The sequence below is a fragment of the Dama dama genome, chromosome 19 (genome assembly GCF_033118175.1).
Source record: "Dama dama isolate Ldn47 chromosome 19, ASM3311817v1, whole genome shotgun sequence".
NCBI classification, from domain to species: domain Eukaryota; kingdom Metazoa; phylum Chordata; class Mammalia; order Artiodactyla; family Cervidae; genus Dama; species Dama dama.
In genome coordinates, this window is record NC_083699.1 from 95167884 (window position 1) to 95191635 (window position 23752).

At 37.4% G+C, this 23752-nt stretch overlaps 1 pseudogene; it reads right to left on the reverse strand.

Moving 5' to 3' along the window:
* Positions 1-1265: 1265 nt before the first annotated feature.
* On the reverse strand, positions 1266-18091 carry LOC133074127 (olfactory receptor 4A47-like; annotated as a pseudogene).
* Positions 18092-23752: the final 5661 nt, after the last annotated feature.

Below are 23752 nucleotides of genomic sequence, written 5' to 3' on the forward strand. Positions count from 1 at the left end.
AAAATTAGAGCACATTAAGAGTAATTTCAAAATTTCTGGTTTATTTTGTATTCCAAAGAAGAACTAGAGATAGATTATGAATTATCTGTTTTTCCTTTTGTGGGTGTCTCTCTTTTTGCTTTTGGTAAATTCAAGGTATATTAAGAAAAAAAGTAAGCTGGGATTTCCACACTCAAATGTCCCTTCCCCATGTATCTATTGAAGAATTTCTGTCCCCTATTTGCTTTAACACAGACTAAGCGAAAAAGGGAAAAAAAAAATTTTGAGATCAAGATTCTATGGAAAAAAAAAACAATTTCATCCAAGTAAATGAAGAATTTACTAAAGCAGCAGTAAGACTCTAGGGAAAAAAAAAAAAAAAACTTATTCTACAGTCAACAAAGTAGGGGTCTATGCTTGTTCTTCCCATTGTCCAGTCTGAATCTATGAACACGAACACTGAAGCCTTGGTAAAGTGCAGCAAAATTTATGAATGTGCCTAAAATACACCTAGTCATTAAATCATCAATAAGTATTAGATTCTAGATATTTATTTTCTGCCAGTGATCTGCAAATTCTTAGTATTCTTTCACAACTTACAACAGGTACAGTCCTCCCTAGGTACACAAATGATACTAAATTGGCTCATGACTACTCTAAGTTATTTTCTTCTTCAACAAACTTCGCATGGCATTTTTAACCTCTGCATATCTCACTGTATAAATAATAGGATTTAGCATGGTAGTGAAGATTGCAAAGAACACAGCCACCCACTTGTCTGTAGGGTAAGTGGCTACGGGGCGCAAGTGAGTTAATATACAAGGGACAAAAGAGCATACCACTACTGTAAAGTGGGAGCCACACGTAGAGAGGGCTTTGCGCCTTCCTTCAGAGCCATGGGATTTCTGAGAGCTCAATATGACTATGTAAGAGACCCAACAACATGGAGAAAATAAGCACTCACATGCCCCCACTGTTAGTTGCCACCACCATTCCAGGTCGCTAGGTGTCGCTGCAGGCAAGTTCCATCAGGGAGAAGAAATCACACATGAAGTGGTCAATGACATTGGGACCACAGAAGGTCAAGTCGGCCATAAAGAGAATCTGCACAGTGGCATGTAGGATCCCCCCGATCCAGGACACCACCACCAGGAGCTGGCAGAGCCCTTTTCGCATGATGGTCGTGTAGTGCCGAGGTTTGCAAATAGCCGCATGGCGGTCATAGACCATGGCAATGAGAAGGATGATCTCTGATGCTCCCAGAAAGTGCTCCACAAAGAGCTGAGTCAGGCAGCCACCCCGGAGATGATTCTCCTCTGGTGCAGCAGGTCAGTGATCAATTTGGGCGTGCTCACACAGGTGAAGAAGGCATCTAAGAAGGACAAGTGAGTGAGAAAGAAGTACATGGGAGCAGAAAGAGTGGGACTGAGGGAGATGGTGACGACAATGAGCAAGTTGGCCAGCACAGTGAATAGGAAAATTAACAGAAAGACGGTGAAGAATATTTTCTGTAAGTGTGGATTCTGCTTGTGTCCCAGGGGAACAAATTCAGTCACATTATTGGGCAGTGTAAGGATGTCCATTTAGGAAATAACCATCTTTCCTGGGCCCCTAATTACCTACAACGGAAAAAAGAGGGATACCTTTTAATCATGAAAGGATTGTGGTCTGAATTTCTGAGAACAAAAATAGTGCAGTCATTTTAACAGTGGAGCATGTCCTTGGCAATTTTGTCCCAGTACTTCTTTCAAGTCTTCCTGCTTCTTACAGGATGGCATTTTAGCTTCAGACACCTGTCCCCTGTCAACTGTAAAATATCTATAGGGGCAAGATCTGATGTGCAGTTTATTGAGAAAACACTGGGCTATCTGCATGAGACATGGATTTTCATTCTGTGCTGTCCTAAGTCATTGCAGTACTCCATGACTCCAGCCCTCCTCTATCATCTTACAAATTATAATTCTCAGATGTATCTTGTAAGTGCGGCCCACAAGTAAGAGTTATTTTCTCTTTCATGGGTATTTACATTTGAACCCTTTGCTCAAACTGTGGAAAGGAAGACAACATCAATAAATATCTGTCATAAACTAGATGTTTTGGGAAATGATTATAAGTCCTTGGTGACACATTCTGTCTGGTCCCTTTCAGAATTCACATACTATTCAAGTGTGTTTCCTCGCTTACCGTAGTGCCTGGCATAGTGTCTGCAGTGCCTGAAACATACTAGATGATACTAGATGATGCATAAATACTTTGTGAATTGCCATTTTCCATGGGTAAGAGTATGACTCTTCCCCACAATGTTCTTGCTGCTGCTGCTAAGTCATTTCAGTCGTGTCCGACTCTGTGCGACCCCATAGACAGCAGCCCACCAGGCTCCCCCGTCCCTGGGACTCTCCAGGCAGGAACACTGGAGTGGGTTGCCATTTCCTTCTCCAATGCATGAAAGTGAAAAGTGAAAATGAAGTCACTCATTCGTGTCCGGCTCTTAGCGACCCCATGGACTGCAGCCTACCAGGCTCCTCTGTCCATGGGATTTTCCAGGCAAGAGTACTGGAGTGGGGTGCCATTGCCTTCTCCCAGAATGTTCTTACATTACAGTAAAAATCCACCTGCAATTCAGGAGACCCGGGTTCAATCCCAGGGTCAGGAAGATTGCCTGGAGAAAGAAATGGCAACCCCCTTCAGTAATGTTGCCTGGAAAATTCCATGGACAGAGGAGTCTAGCCGGCTACAGTTCATGGGGTCCCAAAAGAGTTGGACACAACTTGGCAACTAAACAACAACAACCAGACTGTGAACCTAAGAGGAATTAGTGCTCTTTTTCTCTTGCTCTGTTTGTTATTTTTCTCTACTTGATGAGAAACATAAATAAACATTTGAAAGGCAGTGCTTTCTAGTTTAATAGTTTTTGACACCCTTTATGGGGTAAGTATGAAAATAATTCATTGTCTCTGGGAAAGAATATATTATTGGATCATTTTACTTTCAAGATAATTATGGCATTTTTATTGATATTTTTATTCTCTAAAACTATGTTCCACATAAAATTTAGCATAATCATATCAGTCATATTCAGGCTAGCTTCTCTAGACTTGGATTGAAAAAAAAATTGCATGAAGTTTTTCAATACACAAGAATTTTTTTAAGTAAAGGAAATCCTTATTTTCAGAGTTCTAAAAATAAAATGTAATGTAGAGAACAGAACAAAATAGTCTTCTAGGTAAAACAGATAATGTACTACACATATAAACATGTACACACAGACTTGGCTTCCTAGGTGGCTCAGTGGTGAAGAATCTGCCTGCCAAAGCAGGAGATGTGGGTTCAATCCCTGGATCAGGAAGATCCCCTAGAGAGGGGAAAGGCAACCCACTCCAGTATTCTTGCCTGGGAAATTCCATGGACAGAACACCCTACAGTCCATGGGATCACAAAGGGCCAGACACACCTTAGTGACTAAACAAAGGTAATACACAGACTAACAGAAACATATATAAAACCTTTTACTTGTGATAAGCACTTATTACAAGTTCACTTATTCAATAAGCATTCAATAAGCAGATTAGTGTGCATGTTAATACATATTGTTCACACAGTCATAAAGAGTGTCCCTGTTAAATACAGTTAATGGCTGAAATTTCATTACCAAAGAGCAGCAAGGCATCCTTCCATTATAAGCATGAGTTGCCCACTCTTTATGTTTCTGCTACATGCATTCTCATGCCTTCTTCTCCTATCTTCCCAGAGTACCCAACATCATCATTCCTGGTTACAGGATACTTCATTACTAAAAGAATAAGAAATCTGGGGGCATAACTTCTGAACAAAAAGAGATGAGAAAATATAAATGTAATGAACTCTATTCTACAAAAAAATAAGTCTTTCTTTTCCAAGATAAATGGGTACAGAGGCTTATTGTGTAATCACCTAAATTAAGTCTTATACATATGCAGACACAAAGTGCAGCAGTCCAACCAAATTTCCTTATTCTGAGGTGGGATCCCCAACAGATCAGAAAATAGTGAAATGACATAAAGCAAGGTTTAGATGCAATTACCAAAAGCTTTTTGAAAATAACTAGGAAGAAGCAGAAATAACTTTTTCATATTTCTTTGTTTCCACAATACTCTTTCTACTAACAAATCCTATGGAAAATATTTTAGAGAAGAAATATTAATATTCACAAGTATGCTCGACACAGTTATTATGATCTGTGGGAAATTTAGAAATGATGTGGATTGTTCAACACTGGAGAAACAGATGATTACAGTATAGTGCATCTCTTTAATCAACGTGTAGTTTTTAACAGGTGCTTTTAAAAATTGTGAAATATCATACTAACATTCTGTAAAGTCAAGAAAATTGTAGATGCTCTTTTAAATTATATAATTATTCCAACTAATTTAATTCTAACTAATTGCAGTATGATTCTAACTAGTTTAAAATCATATCAATACAAAGAGATATTTTTACTTCTAAGTTGGTGGCATCATACTTGAGTCTGTCATTCTTGATGTTTTGTATGATGAAAAAGGAATCTCAGTGTCAGGTGAGGATGAGGGGTAATTATATGATTTGTCGATTATATTTAATTCTCAGAGTCCATGATTATACAATTTCCTGGGGGAAAAAAAAATGACTAACCTGTGAATGTGTCTGACATAGGTTCCGGCAACAGTTACTTCACCAAGAAAGAAGCAAAATTGTAAACTAGCAAAATGCCAACTAGCTCAGCTACAATAAGCATATTTTCTGATTTATAAATGGTATCTTTGGATAAGCTTTCAAAGCACTTCTATATATCATGTTTGGGGGCAAATTCTGTAAAGTTTCTTAGCTGTCGCTAACAGGACCTCAGAGGTATTACATCATCATTAGCAGCTCCGCCAATGATTCAAGTATTTCAGGTAAGTTAACCTAACAGTGGAGGAGAAGTTCTATAGTACTCATCTTTAATTTTGAGCTTTTCCTTGAGTCTACATGAAGGTCAAATACTATAAGAGAAAAAAACTTTGAATACTTACGAAATTAGCTTTTTTTATAACAAATGAGCTTAGTATGGAGATTGAATATTTAGTATTGTATAAGTAAAATATTTAGGCAGTGAACTATCTGAGTTTTTAATTTTTACTATAATATTTTAAATTGATCTACCATCCATGCCAGTCATAATTTTTAAATACTGCCTTCAGATTTACTTTGAGTGATCAGTTCTAAGTCCTATTATAATATTGGCACTTCACATCAGGTAAATTTTACAGTATTTTTTCAAAGTAGTTGTTTCTTGTGCCAATTCTGGATTTAGATTGACATGATAATGATGAAAATAATTTACTCTTCAATTGTATTCAGAGATGGTAAAATGTATTTTTTCATTTAAATTTAATTGTACAACATCCATATGGAATTGAAAAAATAGGCAATAATATTGGCAATTTATAACAAGGAAATAGAAGATGGGGGATAAGAAAGCCATTTGCCAAGGGGAAATAAGATGCCAGTTCACTAGATCCTGGACCAGGCTCCTTACTTTTAAATTAATATTTTACAAGTAGAGTGACATTACACGTTTATGCTGCCACCAACTGTAAAGCTCAGTATAATTATCTACTGAAAGAAATCAGTACTAACATTTAAAATAATTTTGTAAATGAATGTAATACAGTTTGACTCAGGAATATTCCTGCATAGAAACAGCCTCACTCAACATGTTCAAATACACTTTCATTAATAAGAAAAATAAATTGGACATAACTGTCAACTAGTTTCAGAGAATCTGGTCATTATGAGCAACATGTGTCACACAGGAAAAGAGTTTAGGAAAACTGAAAACTTGTAACTAAACCTAGTTTGACTAGACACATCCATATTATTGTGCTGTGATATTTGTGATGACATATGCCAAAGGCAATCTGAATGAAGATTTGAAAAAAATAAAGAACTATAAGGGATATGGATGTTTTCTGAAGTGTTGTCATGAAAGTGTCTTGAACTTGTCTTTCAACTCTGGAATTAAAGCCAGAGTCATATCAGAATTAACATGTACTGACAAAGTCATTGTTCCCAACCTCATAAAGATTGATGTCTATTCAAAATGGCCCATTGAGTGATCATCCAGCTTCTGCTTAAATATCTACAGTATGGTTAAAGAGACAACTTTAGAACCTCTATACCTGTCTAGTCCAGCACCCCAGGGCCTAGTCAAGCATGAAAAGGAAAAAAGAGTAGAGTTAGCTCTAAATCTGTGAAGACTGTCCATAAAAATAATTATTCAAAGAAGACTTCCTGGAGCTATACCAGGAAAGTCATGTCTAGAATACAAATTCAAGAACAGAGTGATTAAAACCCCTGGAGAGATAGAAATACAGATTCTCAAACTTGAAGGATAAACCAGAAACAAAGCAGAAGAAATAACACGTAGATTTTACCATCATTGATAAGAAACTAGGTGAGGTATGTTATGATGTTTGATATTTTCAGAGACTAATTTTACAAAACCACATACCTAACAAATTATTCTTATGGGCAGCTTCATTCATTTAAATACATAGAGAAACATGTTCTAAAAATAATAAAACCTTCAAGAGCACAAATCACATTAGTCTACTCCAAAAGACTCTCAACCCAGAAGGGCATTTCCTAAGTTGTTTACCAGGAATGGAAAAGTTTCTGTAGTTCGACTGTGGTCTCAAAACTCTTCCAGATATACTTCTAATTGAAGTAGAAACAAATATAACAATTTTTGTGCCAATTATCATATTGTCATGGGCAGAATCACAGAATGCAGAAACAATGTACCTCGGTAAACTATTTGCAGAAAGAGGAAAAACTGTTTAAAGAAGATGATGGTGTGTGTGTGTTTGTGTGTGTGTGTGTGTGTGTGTGTGTGTGTGTGTGTGTGTGTGTGTGTGTTAATCACTCAGTCATGTCTGACTGTGAGACTGCATGGAGTGTAGCTTGCCAGGCTCCTTTGTCCATGGAAATCTCAAGGCAAGAGTACTGTAGTGGGTAGCCATTAGCTTCTCCAGGAGATCTTCCCATCACAGGGACTGAACCCAGGTCTCCTGAATTGCAGGTGGATTCTTTCCCATCTAAACCCCCAGGGAAAAGCCCTGGTGAAATAAAGTGCCTGTATCCTAAAAATCATTGCAGATGGTGATTGCAGCCATGAAATTAACAGATGCTTACTCCTTGGAAGGAAAGTTATGACCAACCTAGATAGCATATTAAAGAGCAGAGACATTACTTTGCCAACAAAGGTCCATCTAGTCAAAGCTATGGTTTTTCCAGTGGTCATGTATGGATGGAGAGTTGGACTGTGAAGAAAGCTGAGCACCGAAAAATTGATGCTTTTAAACTGTGGTGTTGGAGAAGACTCTTGAGAGTCCCTTGGGCTGCAAGGAAATCCAACCAGTCCATCCTAAAGGAGATCAGTCCTGGGTGTTCATTGGTAGGACTGATGCTGAAGCTGAAACTCCAAAACTTTGGCCACCTCATGCGAAGAGTTGACTCATTGGAACAGACCCTGATGCTGGGAGGGATGGGGAGCAGGAGAAGAAGGCGACGACAGAGGATGAGATGGCTGGATGGCATCACCAATTTGATGGACATGAGTTTGAGCAAACTCCGGGAGTTGGTGATGGACAGGGAGGCCTGGCGTGCTGTGATTCATGGGTCGCAAAGAGTCAGACACAACTGAGTGACTGAACTGAACTGAACTGAATCTTGAAGTAGTGTGTCTATGCCTCATTACATCTTCATAACCATGATATGTGTGCTAAATAATTTTGCATTATGAAGTCTACAGATTTCTTCAACAAAGCGTATACTACTCATGTCGGTTCAGTTCAGTTCAGTTGCTCAGTCATGTCTGACTCTTTGAGACCCCATGGACTTCAGCACACCAGGCCTCCCTGTCCATCACCAACTCCAAGAGCTTATTCAAACTCATGTCCATTAAGTTGGTGATGCAATCCAAGCATCTCAACCTTTGTCATCCCCTTCTCCTCCAGCCTTCAACCTTTCCCAGCATCACAGTCTTTTCAAATGAGTCAGTTCTTGTAATCAAGTGACCAAAGGATTGGAGTTTCAGTTTCAACATCAGTCCTTCCAATGAATATTCAGGATTGATTTCCTTTAGGATGGAGTGGTTGAATCTCCTTGCTGTCCAAGGAACTCTCAAGAGTCTTCTACAACACCACCAGGTCAAAAGCATCAATTCTTCAGCACTCAGCTTTCTTTATAGTCCAACTCTCACATCCATACATGACTACTGGAAAAACCATAGCTTTGACTAGATGGACCTTTGTTGGAAAAGTAATGTCTCTGCTTTTTAATATGCTATCTAGTTTGGTCATAACTTTTCTTCCAAGGAGAAAATGTCTTCTAATTTCATGGCTGCAGTCACCACCTGCAGTGATTTTGAAGCCCCCCAAAATAGTCTGTCAATGTTTCCAATATTTCCCCATCCATTTGCCATGAAGTGATGAGTCCAGATGCCATGATTTTAGTTTTCTGAATGTTGAGCTTTAAGCCAACTTTTTCACTCTCTTCTTTCACTTTCATCAAGAGGCTCTTTAGTTTTTCTTCACTTTCTGCCATAAAGGTGGTGTCATCTGCATATCCGAGGTTACTGATATTTCTCTTGGCAATCTTGATTCCAGTTTGTGCTTCATCCAGCCCAGCATTTCTCATGATGTACTCTGCATATAAGTTAAATAAGCAGGGTGACAATATACAGCCTTGACACACTCCTTTGCCTATTTGGAACCTGTCTGATTTTCCATATTTAATTCTAAGTAGTGCTTCCTGACCTTCATACAGATCTCTCAGGAGGCAGGTCAGGTAGTCTGGTATTCCCATCTCTTTCAGAATTTTCCACAGTTTTTTGTGGTCCAACGACTATGCCAATATAGTCAATAAAGCAGAAATACATGTTTTTCTGGAACTCTCTTGCTTTTTTTGATGATCCAGCTGATGTTGGCAATTTGATCTCTGGTTCCTCTGCCTTTTCTAAATCCAGCTTGAATATCTGGAAGTTCACATTTCATGTATTGCTTAAGTCTGGCTTGGAGAATTTTGAGCATTACTTTACTAACGTGTGAGGTAAGTGTAATTTTGCAGCAGTTTGAGCATTTTTTGGCATTGCCTTTCTTTGGGATTGGAATGAAAACTGACCTTTTCTAGTCCTGTGGCCACTGCTGAGTTTCCCAATTTGGTGGCATATTGAGTACAGCACTTTCACAGCATCATCTTTTAGGATTTGAACTAACTCAACTGAATTCAATCACCTCCACTAGCTTTGTTCATAGTGATGTCTCCTAAGGCCCACTTGACTTCACATTCCAGGATGTCTGGCTCTAGGTTGGTCATGACACCATCGTGATTATCTGTGTCATGGAGATCTTTTTTTGTATAGTTCTTCTGTGTATTCTTGCCACCTCTTCTTAATATCTTCTGCTTCTCTTAGGTCCATACCATTTCTGTCCTTTATTGTGATCATCTTTGCTACTCATGTAGTGGGGAGGCTGAATCTTTCTATCAAAAGAAGAAACTATAAACACATCGACATATACACAGACTTGTATTTTAGTAGCCAACCTCATTTTGGAAAAGAGCTAAAATTCATTCAGAACAAAATTTTGTTTACCTGAGTAATTCTTTGGGCAATTTAAAAGTAAAGATCCCTGTGTTCTTTTTATATATCTCTTATAAATAGTCTCGTAAAGCAGTTTTCAAGACTTCCAACTCAAGGAAATAAGTATTATAGAAACTTCCTAATAAGTAAAGTGTTTTCTGTGTATGTTTGACTATGTGTTTTTGAAAAACACTTTCATTTGTTGGCTACAAATAATTGTTAACAAAAGAGTGTAACTTCCTATGGCATATAAACAAAGAGTTTTTCACCAACCAAACCATAATCAAACACCAGCCCTGAAGGGATTCTGTATAATGAAAACATTAGAGGATATGGAATAAAAGTATTCAGGCTCAAAGTTGACATGTGTTTTATGATCTAGTTACTTAATCTTTCTGATCCTCCACCGTTTTCTATAAAGTATGTTCACTAAATTTTAATTTTATAATTTTTTTTCATTTGGAAACACTTTAAAATTTAGTCAACAGTTTAAATATAATGCAATTAATTATCATTCATTATCATTAATTATTTTAAGTATAAATATAATATATAAAAATAAAAATAAATATTTATATTTCTATAAATTTATATAATATAAATATTTATAAATATACATTTATATAATAAAATTATAATTACATTAATTATTATCACTGACAATTTTACCCAACAGGGCCAGAAATAAAATATAATTTAATTATTAGAAGTATCAAATGTGTGTCAAGAGAGTATTGGCAAGTGTCTTCCTTCTATTTTATATTTCACATCATCATAAATGCCAGTAAGCCATACAGCTTTCTGAGTACTGACTACTTAAATCACAGGCACCTTATACAACTCTATAATGAAAAAGGAAAAATAAAACTTTTATTACTAAAAAGGAAGAAAGAGTCTGATGAAATGCTGTTTTTGGTGATGTCTTTTGAAGTGTTTGAAAGACTATCACATTTAAATTTAGGAGAATGCAGATCTAAATACTACCTCTGCCTATGTTGCAGAAGTCCTGTTAGTGTCATTGAGGGGTTTGGGAAAGTCTTTATAGTAATAAAAGATGAAAATATAAAGATCATGAAAATATCAAGATTAGCTTTGCCTTCTCCAGTAGATCTTCCCAAACCCAGGAATTGAACACAGGTCTCCCTCATTGCAGCAGGATTCTTTACCAACTGAGCTATCAGGGGGTCCATATAAAATATGAACATATAATGATCATGATAGAAATAAAAATCTTCATATTGGCTCACCTCTTATTTGAAATTGTATTCCTATTTAATAACATTTTAATGACATTTTCCCCTCTATATTCCTTACTGTGTAGATAACAGTATTACTGGTATGATTTCGCCCCTGGGAAAAGTAATTACTGGTTGCAGGTACATAAATATACAGGTTACAGAGAACAAGACAACAACTCTGATGTGGAAGCCACAGGTAGGCAGGGCTTTGTCCTCCCTGTGAGTCCTTGACATGCACAGGAACAACAGACAGAATATCAGTGACATTACAAAAGCATTGACAAGGAGTGCCAACACCAGCAGCAACCAAGAAACCATCAAAGAAAGTGTCAGTACAGACATGGTGTATTGGGGGAAAATGTCACACATGAAATGGCCCACGATGTTGGGGCCACAGAATGGGACCCAGAAAATGACTAGGTTCTGCACAGCCAATTGGAGAAAACTTATTGCCCAACACACCTCCACCAGGAGGAAGCATCTGCGATGGTTCATGATGGTGACATAATGCAGATATAGCACATACACACTGCAGATGGCCACTTATTGGTCATAGGCTATGACCACAAAAGGACAATCTCTGAAGCTCCCAAGAAATGTTCAATGAAGAGCTGTGCCATGCAGCCCCTGAAGGAGACAGTTTTTGAATCAGAAAGCAAATCAACTATCATTTTCAGTGTTATGAAAGGGGGATAGCAGACATTTATCAAGGACAGGAAGGTCAGGAAGAAATTCAACAGGGAGTTCAAAGTCTAGCTGCAAATTATAGTCACCACAGCAAGCAGGTTGCCCATGACAGTGACAATGTAGGTGATACATAACATAAAAATAGAATTCTTTGTATCTGAGGATTCTGGGTAAGTTGCATTAGAATGACTTTAGTCACACTCCACTTGTTTTATTCCATTTGAATGCTGTTGATGAATTCAGAAGTGGAGAACTGATCTGTAAAGACAAAACTTTTAATAGCAAAGAGATGAGAAATTTATATTTTGGGATTTTGGGCAAGTCCAACACATTTTAATAATAAATGATATTTTTTCCTTGGTGTGTAGGTGGAGAAGAAGCACACTACCTTTTCTATTTTATAGGAAGAGTAAACTTTCAAGGCCATTTAGTTCAGCTTACGACAAGGATTCTCAGGTCCTTCTTCCACACCTTCTGACAAGTGCTCCCTGATTCTTTGCTGGAGGACACCCAGGCCCAGGTGCTCACCATGTAATAAAGCTGAGAGTTTCTCAAGCAAGAAAAAATGTTAAAAACACTTCCTTAAAAGTTAAAATACATTGTACAACAACCGGATGTGATCTGCATACCATTTATACATGGTCTAATTTTCTCCTTTCTTCCATGTAAAAGCGCTTAAATAACTCTGAGATATAGGCCTGTATCTGCCATCACCTCTTATCAGTTATCACTTAAATCAGAGTCTGACTCACACTGTTGTTCAATAAAATTAGGTGAATAAATTAAGTTGGAAGACTCTCCCTGTGTTTTCCTTTTTCAAGTCAACTCCAAAAATGGTGCTTACTCTTTCTTAAAAAGACAAAACAAACAAACAAACAAAAAACAATTAAATAAACTGTTGAGAAAATGGATAAAAATATTCCTTTCTCCCACTAGGATCTCTCACTTTCTCCACCCTAAGCACTTTTTCCCTGGTCTGCTTCAACCATCTCCCTTACCTCCTAGCCAAGATGTAGCACTAGTTGAATATTAGTAGGCAGGTAAGAAGAAAATAAGAAATGTCATGAGGTTTACTGTCCTGGTTCCTGTTATGGTTTGTCAATGGCTGGGTGACTTTAGCTGAGGCTGCACCTTTTGGATGGACCTTCTGGGTTCCTGAGATCTCTTCCTCTCCCCTTGATCTCACAGGCTTTATTGTGGTAATGGCTTCCTACTGGAGCTGGGTCCTTGGTGGTAATTAGTTTCCCACAATTCTATCCATAACTTAATAGGTTATCATGTTAAACTATTTCAATTTCCCATTTTAAATATCTTTTTTTTTTCTTGTCAGTTTTCCAATGGGTGTAGAAAGTTTGTTTGCAGATGGTGACTGTAGTCATGAAATTAAAAGATGCTTGCTCCTTGGAAGAAAATCTTTGACAAACCTAGATAGCATATTAAAAAGCTGTGACATTACTTTGCCAACAAAGGTCCATATAGTTAAAGCTATGGTTTTTCCATTAGTCATGTATGGATGTGAGAGTTGGACCATAAAGAAGGCAGAGCACCAAAGAACTGATGCTTTTGAACTGTGGTGTTGGAGAAGACTCTTGAGAATCCCTTGGGCTGCAAACAGATCAAACCAGTCAGTCCTAAAGGAAATCAATCCTGAATATTCATTGGAAGGACTGATGCTGAAGCTGAAGCTCCAATACTTTGGCCACCTGATATGAAGAGCTGACTCATTTGAAAAGACCTTGATGCTGGGAAAGATTGAAGGCAGGAGGAGAAGGGGATGATAGAGGGTGATGGTTGGATGGCATCACCAACTTGATGGACATGAGTTTGAGCAGGCTCTAGGAGATGGTGAAGAACAGGGAAGGTTGGAGTTCTGCAGTTCATGGGGTCTCAAAGAGTTGGACACAGCTGAGTGACTGATGGAATTTCATCATCTCTACTAGATTTGTTGGCAAGAATTGAGATCCTTAAATTAGTTCCTGAATTTATCTAATTATTGAAAGATCTGTTCCACCAGTTCCCCTGGAGCACTGAGTGCCTCACTGAATTCCCCTGAATCCCCCTCAGGGTGTGTTGAAGGTCAGCAGCTATAGCAGCACATGATTCAATGTCCACAGAGGCAGATGGCAAATACTCTTTTTGTTGTTCAGTCATTGGCAAATACACTTGGTGTATTCAGTTGCAGTGCTAATTTTAATTTGACAGTGCTGTATCATCCCTTATTGGTTTCCCTCAACATCATCCATATCTTGATAAACTATCATTTTAAACTCTCTAATATCCCATTTAAAATATGCCTGTCTTTTGTGTTTTCCAATGGAAGAGGGAAGTTTGTGTTTTCTTTCTTTGTAAAAATAAATAAAATATGTGAGAAAATATATTACCTTTAACAAATTTATTTTATTTTTAAAGCATCCATACTTCTTTTGATAAATAACTGTTAAATAAACTTAACTTTGGTCAGGAAACATTATCCTGAAAGACTGATACATAACATAAATATTATTGGGTGTCTTCATGGAAATCTATGTGTTATCTTTAACACTGTCATGGAGTTAGATGATTCTATGGAATTCATACATTATACTGCCTTTAGCTAGTTTATAAATCAGTAAGTTATAGAAGAGCGGTAAAAATTCAAACAATTCTATTCATAAAAATGCAAATTTGGGGTTGATATTTATTTGATTTTCCTTACCACTCCAGTTAAAAACAGTTTTGCATTTATTTTAAATTCATGACACTTCCCTAAATGAACAATGTAAAGGTGGATTTTCCTTTTGACTGATTGTATGACTCTAGGCAAACCTGATAAACTTAAAAGGTAATATGATATCCATTTGGGGGAAAAGTAAGTCTTGGTTATTTTTCTGCACATGCATCATATTCAATCAATTTTTTAAAATTAACATCCTAAAGATGATTAATATTACACACTGTAATGTTCTTCATCAATCTTATCATACTAAGAAATAGAAACAAAATAATATGTGTAAAGTATCTTGCAGATTAAAAAGTTAAGTCATATAAATCAAATATCAATATGGGCTGTCTTTGTGTGAAGAGGTCTAAAGTGAGATTTATATAATACTTCTTAATCTTTTTTTTTTCCTGAAATCTGTAATACACCTCATTAATTCTGAAAAAGATCACATTATTTAAGAGAAAAGCATGAGAAAAAAACTTACACTAAATAACTAAATAAACTCATTGTGTCAGGGGAGTGTGTAATTTCATTAGTTCTGCCTCACCGCAGCAAAGATTGGAAACTGCGGACCCAGTGTTACAGCTTGATTACAGCTCAGAGTTTCATTCAGCAACTAAGGGAAAGTATACTCTGGATGTGTGAGGGTAGGCGATCTCAAAGGAAAAGTCTCAATCTGTCTTGGCTTCCTCTTTTTATACGTTTTGTCTCCTCCCCCCTAAGCCCGCCCTATTCAAATTGCGCTAGCCAAGAAGCGGGTGTGTTTGCTTCACCTGATGTTCTCACTCCTGTCCTGTGGATTTTCTTTTGTTCCATTTTTGCGGGCTTTTCTTTGTCTTTTAGCCACTGCCATTTTGGACTCCTTTTTCCTATTTTAACTACCTAATAATCATATAGAACATAAATATATAGGTTTAATAAAGCTATGCCCAAAGCTATACATATTTTCCAAGCAAATTGTGTAAATCTTAAAAACCTATTTCAAGCAAAATATAAACTTTGAAATAAGAAGTCATTAAAATGTTAAAATTATATTTTGATCATGGGAAATATTCAGATAATACATTTTTTTCATCATGACTAAGTTAATAATCCTGAGGAGATATTTACTGCAGTTAAATAATGATGCAAGGTGTTCTTGGGAAGAGCAATTCTTCACTGAAAATTGGTCATTCATTTTCCTGTTGCCTCATGTTCTTTTTCTGATCCAGAGCTTTCCCATGGCATTTTGCATCTCACTGTTTCTCAGAGTATAGATTAGAGGGCATATCATAGGGGTGATAATGGTTTAAAACACAGCTAAGGATTTATCAATGGGTAAGATGGAAGCAAAGGAGAAAAGGAAAGATATTCCCATTTGAATGCACAGTTCCAAAGAATAGCAAGGAGAGATAAGAAAGCCTTCTTCAGCAATCAGTGCAAAGAAATAGAGGAAAACCACAGATTGGGAAAGACTAGAGATCTCTTCAAGAAAATTAGAGATACCAAGGGAACATTCCATGCAAAGATGGGTTTGATAAAGGACTGAAATGGTATGGACCTAACAGAAGCAGAAGATATTAAGAAGAGGTGGCAAGAATACACAGAACAACTGTACAAAAAAACATCTTCACAACCCAGATAATCACGATGGTGTGATCACTCACCTAGAGCCAGACATCCTGGAATGTGAAGTCAAGTGGGCCTTAGAAATCATCACTATGAACAAAGCTAGTGGAGGTGATGAAATTCCAGTTGAGCTATTTCAAATCCTGAAAGATGATTCTGTGAAGGTGCTGCACTCAATATACTAGCAAATTTGGAAAACTCAGCAGTGGCCACAGGACTGGAAAAGGTCCATTTTCATTCCAATCCCAAAGAAAGGCAATCCAAAAGAATGCTCAAACTACCACACAATTGCACTCATCTCACACGCTAGTAAAGTAATGCTCAAAATTCTCCAAGCCAGGCTTCAGCAATATGTGAACCATGAACTTCCAGATGTTCAAGCTGGTTTTAGAAAAGGCAGAGGAACCAGAGACCAAATTGCCAACATCCGCTGGATCATTGAAAAAGCAAGAGAGTTCCAGAAGAACATCTATTTCTGCTATATTGACTATGCCAAAGCCTTTGACTGTGGATCACAACAAACTGTGGAAAATCCTGAAAGAGATGGGAATACCAGACCACCTGACCTGTCTCTTAAGAAACCTGTATGCAGGTCAGGAAGCAACAGTTAGAATTGGACATGGAACAATAGAGTGGTTCCAAATAGAAATAGGAGTATGTCAAGGCTGTATATTGTCACCCTGCTTATTTAACTTATATGCAGAATACATCATGAGAAACGCTGGGCTGCAAGAAGCACAAGCTGGAATCAAGATGGCCAGGAGAAATATTAATAACCTCAGATATGCAGATGACACCACCCTTATGACAGAAAGTGAAGAGGAACTAAACCTCTAAAAGAAAGTGAAAGAGGAGAGTGAAAAATTTGGCTTAAAGCTCAACATTCAGAAAACTAAGATCATGGCATCTGGTCCCATCACCTCATGGGAAATAGATGGGGAAATAGTGGAAACAGTGTTAGACTTTATTTTTTGGGGGGTTCCAAAATCACTGCAGATGGTGATTGCAGCCGTGGCATTAAAAGACGCTTACTCCTTGGAAGGAAAGTTATGACCAACCTAGATAGCATATTGAAAAGCAGAGACATTACTTTGCCAAAAAAGGTCTGTCTAGTCAAGGCTATGATTTTTCCAGTGGTCATGTATGGATGTGAGAGTTGGACTGTGAAGAAAGTTGAGCGCTGAAAAATTGATGCTTTTGAACTGTGGTGTTGGAGAAGACTCTTGAGAGTCCCTTGGGCTGCAAGGAAATCCAACCAGTCCATCCTAAAGGAGATCAGTCCTGGGTGTTCATTGGAAGGACAGATGCTTAAAGCTGAAACTCCAATACTTTGCCCACCTCATGCGAAGAATTGACTCATTGGAAAAGTCCCTGATGCTGGGAGGGATTGAGGGCAGGAGAAGGGGATGACAGAGGATGAGATGGCTGGATGGCATCACCAACTCGATGGACATGAGTTTGAGTAAACTCCGGGAGTTGTGGTGGACAGGGAGGCCTGGCATGCTGTGATTCATGGTGTCACAAAAAGTCAGACACGACTGAGTGACTGAACTGAACTGAAGATGGAAGGAAGTCTCACATATAGAAATATACAGGGCACAAAGAAGAGGCACACCACAATGACGTGGGAGCCACAAGTTGACAAGGCTTTTTGCCTCCCTTCCTTACTAATATTCTTCAAGGAGTGCAGAATGATCTCATAGGTTATGAGTAAGAGCATGAAGAGGACCAAACAGATTATGCAATCATTGGCAACCACTATGATGACAATAATGTGGGCTTCAGTGTAGGCCAGTTTTAACAAAGGGTACATGTCACACATGGAGTGGTCAATAACATTGGGGCCACAGAAGGGAATATTTTAAACAAAGAGAATATTAACTATAGCATGTAACAGTCCACCAACCCAAGCCAACAGCAATAGCAGGATACACAATTGCTGATTCATGATTGTCACATAATGCAAGGGTTTGCAGATGGCCACATTGCGTTCATAGGCCATGACGGCCAGGAGTAAAATCTCAGCACCACCAAAAAATGCTCTGTAAAGAGATGAATCATGCAAGTTTGGAGTGAAATGGTTTTCTTCTCATAGAGTAAATCTATAAATGTGTTTGGGTTAACTGTAGTAGCATAAACAGCATCCTTAAATGATAAGTAGCCAAGAAGGATATACATAGAGGCATTCAGGGTTGGGCTGAATACCACAGTCAGGACAATGTGTCGGTTGCCCACCATGGTCACAGTGTAAATGAGCAAGAACAAGACAAATAATATTTTCTGATCCTGGTTGCTCTGAGTGAGCCCCAAGAGGACAAGCTCAGTCACATTGTTCCTTGTTTCCATAGTGTTCTGTGTGTTTTATTTCAGAGCTTAGGACACAATTATCTATAAAAATAATTGTTACTTACGACTTTCTGAAGTCTTGTGATAATTTATTTATTCATTGAAAAATAAGTCTTGTGATTTATTATATTCTGGTACTTTCAGATATTATAATACAATGCTGTGAGAGTTCTCTGGTAGTCCAGTGGTTAGGACTCAGTGCTTTCACTGCAGTGGCCTGGGGTTCAACCCCTGGTTGGAGAACTAAGATCCTACAAGTCACATGGGGCAGCCAAAAAAGAAAAGAAAAGGCTGATTAAAACATATTCCTGATCACAACAATCTTATAGACCAAGGCAAGTGATAAAAGACCATATGTGAGAAAACTACATGGTATTAAATAAATGAGGTAGCACAACTAGCTTACCAACTAGAAGCAATTTAAATTGTACATATAGCTAGCACCTTACACAAAAATAAACATTTATTAAAGGCCTAAAAATAGTAAAGCAAGATTTACTTCATATTTACTTTCCAGTTAATGAAGGAGGTGAGTTTCTACATTCTAGGATTGGATAATTCTTCTTAACCAATCATTTAAACCCAAAATAGGTATATTTGATGATTTCAAAAAAGTTTATAGAGATTTAGGATACAATACCACAATGCCAATTGACAAAATTAATTTGAAAAAAAAAAAAAAAACCTTGACTTCAGAGGATATACAACAAGCAAATATCTAAGATAAGCAAAGATCTCTAAGAAATTAAATAGTAAATGATTAGAATATAAAATTAATAAAAATATAAACAATCTATTAAAGGAAGTATATCCCTAAATGGCCAATAAACATGATAGGATGCTGAAGCTCACCTATGAACAGAAAAGTAGGACTCAAATAATAGCTTGCTTACTACAGCATTCCTTGGGTTCTTGAAAGCCTCTCAATAATGGTCTACAAATGTTACCTTACCTTTTAATATTTGAGCACATTAACAGGCTATGTTAAGAGAGCATATAAATTGAAACTATCATCAAATTTACAAATATCTGCCCATGAAAATTCCCCAAATCCTTGTACTTGAAATTAATTTCTAAGAATATCTTTGAGAAGGTAAATTTCTTGGACCATTAAATAAAAAAATACCCAAAAAGTGTGGAATAGAGTAGAAGGAATTTTCAATATTTTAGTAATCACAAAGAATTCCTAACACAGCTATTTATGAAAATCACAAAGAAGAGCTCTTCAAAGGTGAATTCTTACCCCACCAACATACTCTTGCAAGATAGAAAGCCTAAAACAGAATTCTCTGTCTAAATATACTTCCTGATTATCTGCATAAAGAGAGCCTTTAAATGCATGTTCTGGTCTTTGATGCCATCTCCCTTGGCCCTCATACACTGATGCCATCTCTGGGAACATGAAGAGCAAGATACATGCAGCATCACTGTATCTTGAACTGGTTCCATGTGACCAACTCTTTCCATAATTATAGGAAATTAAATCATCTCAGTCTTTCAGAAACTTTGCATTTCATGTTGTTGGGATTTTCAAAATTAGCTAATATTAATGCCCTGTTACCTAAAAGACTTTGAATATTGGTATTGAACAGAAACACAAATTTTTCATTGTTGCAGGATTTGTTCTGATGACAAATGTTAAATCAACATTTTGATTTAGCATTTGATTCTCTCTCAGGGAGAGAAAAAAATTACAAACTTTGTACAAACTATTTACAATAAAAATTTTGCCATTGGTGTTTATACCAAGGAAAATTAAATAGTGAAATGATCTTTGCAACATTTTGATTCTTAGTCTCTTACTGACCTGTCTTCATACAGCATTATTAAACTTGAATTTATTGAAGGATAGATAATTTCATATACATACTTTTATTATGATTTGAGGCCATCATTTCAATTCAAGAAGAATCCTGTCATGTGATTTCTGCTACAGACAAATACAGTCTGAAGTAAAGGTAAAAGTCTACCAACACTTTGTCTACATTTAACGGCAGCACATACTATTGAGTCATTCAGTTGGTGCATCTGCAAGGGAGATTCTCATCTAATTAAATTCTCTGGAACCCTAATCATTGTTTTGAAGTAGACTATCTCCAGAGATGCCACCAGGATTATCATCATGCAGAAGAGAATTTACAGAACCTTAATCTGGGGAAAGTCGTAGAAAACAACTTGAGGTCATAGCACCAAAAGGGAAAAGTCCATTTTATACACAAATGAAGTATGTAAATCCTTGTTTAAATCATGACCTTCAAAATAGACATATCTGTTTAGGCTTTGTTTTTGAAGATGATATCTGAACTGATTTCTGGAAATAATAAATGCTAATTTCAGAAAAGGCCTTTTAAGGTCCAGATCAAGTGCAGATAAAGTCGTCCAATTTGGTGGTGTTTTTCACTCACTAAGTTATGTCTGACTCTTTGTGATCCCATGAACCGCAGCACACCAGGCTTTCCTATCCTTCACTATCTCCCAGAATTTGCTTAAACTCATGTTCTTTGAAGTGGTGATGCCATCCAACCATCTCATTCTCAGTTGTCCCCTTTTCCTTTCATCCTCAATTTTCCCCAGCATCAGGGGCTTTCCCAGTGAATCGACTCTTTGCCTCTGGTGGCCAAAGAACTGGAGCTTCCACTTTCAGTATCAGTCCTTCCAGTTAATATTCAGGGTTGATTTCCATTAGGATTGACTGGCTTGATTTCCTTGTTGTCAAGGGACTCTCAATGGTCTTCTCCAGCACCACAGTTCAAAAGCATCAATTCTTCAGTACTCAACCTTCTTTATGCTTCAACTCTCATATCTATACATGACCACTGGAAGAACTATAGTCCTGACTATATAGAATTTTGTCAGCAAAGTGGTGCCTCCGTTTTTTAATACTCTGTCTAGATTTGTCATAACTTTTTCCCCAAGGAATGGCTGCAGTCACCATTCACAGTGATTTTGGAGCCCAAGCAAAGAAAATCTATCACTATTTCCAATGTTTCCCCATCTATTTGCCATGAAGTGATGGGACTGGATACCATGATCTTCATGATATCAAGATACCATGATCTTTTTTGAAAGTTGAGTTTTTTGCCCAATTATATTTATTAGTTGGAGGCTAATTACTTTACAATATTGTAGTGGTTTTTGCCATACAGTGGCATGAATCAGCCATGGGTTTACATTTGTTCCCCATCCTGAACCCCCATCCCACTTCCCTCCCCATCCCATCCCTCTGGGTCATCCCAGTGCACCAGCCCCGAGCACTTGTCTCATGCATCCCACCTGGACTGGCGATCTGTTTCACACTTGATAATATACATGTTTCGATGCTATTCTCTCAGATCATCCCACACTCGCCTTCTCCCATAGAGTCGAAAAGCCTGTTCTATACGTCTGTGTTTCTTTTTCTGTCTTGCATATAGGGTTATCAATACCATTATTCTAAATTACATATATATGCGTTAGTATACTGTATTGGTGTTTTCCTTTCTGGCTTACTTCACTCTGTATAATAGGCTCCAGTTTCATCCACCTCATTAGAACTGATTCAAATGAATTCTTTTTAATGGCTAATAGTGCATTGTGTATATGTACCAAACCTTTCTTATCCATTCGTCTGCTGATGGGCGTCCAGGTTGCTTCCATGTCCTGGCTATTATAAACAGTGCTGCGATGAACATTGGGGTGCACGTGTCTCTTTCAGATCTGGTTTCCTCAGTGTGTATGCCCAGAAGTGAGATTGCTGGGTCATATGGCAGTTCTATTTCCAGTTTTTTAAGGAATGTCCACATTGTTCTCCATAGTGGCTGTACTAGTTTGCATTCCCACCAACAGTGTAAGAGGGTTCCCTTTTCTCCACACCCTCTCCAGCATTTATTGCTTGTAGACTTTTGAATAGCAGCCATTCTGACTGGCATGTAATGATACCTCGTTGTGGTTTTGATTTGCATTTCTCTGATAATGAGTGATGTGGAACATCTTTTTATGTGTTTGTTAGCCATCTGTATGTTGTCTTTGGAAAAATGTCTGTTTAGATCTTTGGCCCATTTTTTGATTGGGTCATTTATTTTTCTGGAATTGAGCTGCAGGAGTTGCTTGTCTATTTTTGAGATTAATCCTTTGTCTGTTTCTTCATTTGCTATTATTTTCTCCCATTCTGAAGGCTGTCTTTTCACCTTGCTTATAGTTTCCTTTGTTGTGCAAAAGCTTTTAAGTTTCATTAGGTCCCATTTGTTTAGTTTTGCTTTTATTTCCAAAATTCTGGGAGGTGGGTCATAGAGGATCTTGCTGTGATTTATGTTGGAGTGTTTTGCCTATGTTCTCTAGGAGTTTTATAGTTTCTGGTCTTACATTTAGATCATTAATCCATTTTGAGTTTATTTTTGTGTATGATGTTAGAAAGTGTTCTAATTTCATTCTTTTACAAGTGGTTGACCAGTTTTCCCAGCACCATTTGTTAAAGAGGTTGTCTTTTTTCCATTGTATATCCTTGCCTCCTTTGTCAAAGATAAGGTGTCCATAGGTAGATTTATCTCTGGGCTTTCTATTCTGTTCCATTGATCTATATTTCTGTCTTTGTGCCAGTACCATACTGTCTTGATGACTGTGGCTTTGTAGTAGAGTCTGAAGTCAGGCAGGTTGATTCCCCCAGTTCCATTCTTCTTTCTCAAGATTGCTTTGGCTATTTGAGGTTTTTTGTATTTCCATACAAATTGTGAAATTATTTGTTCTAGTTCTGTGAAAAATACCATTGGTAGCTTGATAGGGATTGCATTGAATCTACAGATTGCTTTGGGTAGTATACTCATTTTCACAATATTGATTCTTCTAATCCACGCACAAAGTATATTTCTTCATCTGTTTGTGTCCTCTTTGATTTCTTTCATCAGTATTTCACAGTATTCTATGTATAGGTCTTTTGTTTCTTTAGGTAGATGTACTCCTAAGTATTTTATTCTTTTTGTTGCAAGATGGGAAAATCCTAGAACTCAATTGGTTTCTCATCTCTTATTGATCTGCTTCTTATTTCTCCCAACTAGGCTTAACTGCTGGCTCAGAGGTTAAAGTATCTGCCTGAAATGAGGGAGACCCAGGTTCAATCCCTGGGTTGGGAAGATCCCCTGGAGAAGGAAATGGCAACCCACTCCAGTGCTCTTGCCTGGAAAATCCATGGACGGAGGAGCCTGGTGGCCTACAGTCCACAGGGTCGCAAAGAGTTGGACACGACTGAGCGACATCACTTTCAGTGTCTTAAAAATAATCAGTGTGTATTGTTTCTGGTTTGTTTTCTTTTTCTTACAAAACTCTATGTGGATATTTAGAGCAGTTTTAATCATAATTGCAAATAGCTGGAAACAGTCAAAATGTATCTTAATTTAGAGTAAAGATAAAGAATGGTGACAACAATTATAAATATATATGCACCCAACATAGGAGCACCACAATATGTACGGCAAACACTAATGAGTATGAAAGAGGAAATTAATAGTAACACAATAATAGTGGGAGACTTTAATACCCCACTCACAACTATGGATAGATCAACTAAACAGAAAATTAACA